Source organism: Etheostoma spectabile, chromosome 12, assembly GCF_008692095.1.
Source record: "Etheostoma spectabile isolate EspeVRDwgs_2016 chromosome 12, UIUC_Espe_1.0, whole genome shotgun sequence".
NCBI lineage: Eukaryota > Metazoa > Chordata > Actinopteri > Perciformes > Percidae > Etheostoma > Etheostoma spectabile.
Window position 1 is genome coordinate 25,773,064 of NC_045744.1, and position 1,557 is coordinate 25,774,620.

Genomic DNA, 1,557 nt, shown 5'->3' on the forward strand with positions numbered 1-1,557 from the left:
ATGTTTCACTGCAAGGTGGTGCACACAGTTTGCTGCAGCCCGCAAAGTGTCTGCACCGTCCTGTGCGCTTGTGGCCAGCGGCGTCCACCGAACACCACCGCGGAGCCCGGAGAGTCACAACCCGGCGGAGGCAGCGCTGCTGACCTCGGGGACTGAGGTGACCGCGGTCCGGCGTGTGTCCATCCTCCACCAGAAAAGATGAAGCAGTTTTCCTTTTCTCTTTCTGATCTCGTCCCGGTGGTCAGATTTCTCCGCTCTCCTGTCTCTAGTTTCCTGCTCTTCGTTCAGCCGACAGCACGCATTCAACAGTAGGACAGAGTGGCACCTTCCGGCTCTACAGGCTCCGAGCCCCCGCTACAGCTGCATGAGGCAGCGAACTGTGTCAACCCGCCTGCAGCCAGTGAGCCTGTATTTGTGCATACTGCAAACTGGATCTTATAGGTCTGCTTGCCGCAGTTCTAAGGCGTCCCGAAGGAAAAGTCTTGACCTAAAAAGACTTGTTAAGAATCCTACTACAGCCCCTATAGGACTACAGCTGTAATAAAATGTTTGTATTTATAACTGCAAGTAGCTCTGATCTAAGAGAGCCTGACATGCTTACAAATGTGGCATACTGCCAATCCAGCTCCAACATAAGTGAAAAAAATAGAAATACAATTGCGAAGTCAAGTTGAAATAGCCAAAAAGAAGAAAACTTTAATTTTCCAAGATCATCAACAGGAGAATCTTTGTGAACATACTTCATCACTACTAACATCAATAATTTAAACAGCAATAAGCCAAACAAATATTTTCATAGCAAAATATAGAAGAGGAAAACATCCAACTCAATAGTTACCCTCTAGGGACATGCAAAGAGTACTACAGGGGATGGGGTGGTCATTTGGTATAATTCATTTTTATATATGTTTGTTTTTAAAGAAATGTATAAGAATGTATATAGTTTAACTTAAAGTATGTCAACAAACAGGTGCATCTAGTTATTAACGGTAATCTTATCCAGAAAAATTGGCTTGAAGGCTGAGCGGCGGCACCGTACCCAGTTCTTATTATACATCCTGCTATAGAGAGATAAAGTCTCTCCCCTTCCAGTGGACTACCATGGACCTTATTTTAATAAAGTTTGTCTCCCTTTTGGAGCAGGCCTCAAGTGGCCACTGGATGCGCATTGGCTTCCTTTCTAAAGTAACGGAGGTTGCCGCTTGCTTTTTCGCTAAGTGTGGCTGCTGTTGAACGATAGCAAGCCTTCAACCAGCTACACTAGCTGACAGAGCTAGACAAACTAACGTATTGGCCCCCACCGCTTACTCCTGACCAGTACAACATGTATCAGATTTGTTAGTTTGAGACGGTAGGCAAGTGTGAAGCCTTTTAAGGCCCTGACACACCAACCCGACGGCTGACTGTTGGCTGAAAAGGGCCACCAACACACTGAAGCGATGCCGACTGTCGACGGCAGCTGATTGGGTCACGTGGGCCTGGTTTCTCTGGGAATTCAAAGCCAGACTGTCATGGCAGCTTGTTCAGAATACGATCTCATATTTTACTAAAATAGTT

General features: G+C 46.2%; 1 protein-coding gene and 1 long non-coding RNA gene across 6 annotated transcripts in view; one reads left to right on the top strand and one right to left on the bottom strand.

The window, feature by feature from the left end:
- Positions 1-1,557, bottom strand: part of LOC116698920 (homer protein homolog 3) — a gene marked incomplete at its 5' end in the record, with an annotated part of 20,985 nt that extends 19,428 nt beyond the window's left edge. For all 5 annotated transcript variants that reach the window (XM_032531165.1, XM_032531162.1, XM_032531161.1 and 2 more), the window contains 1 exon segment: positions 1-1,557. This exon segment is cut by the window's left edge and continues 141 nt beyond it.
- LOC116698921 (uncharacterized) overlaps positions 1-1,557 on the top strand; it is a 23,356-nt gene that overhangs the window by 10,953 nt on the left and 10,846 nt on the right. The window lies entirely within an intron of this gene.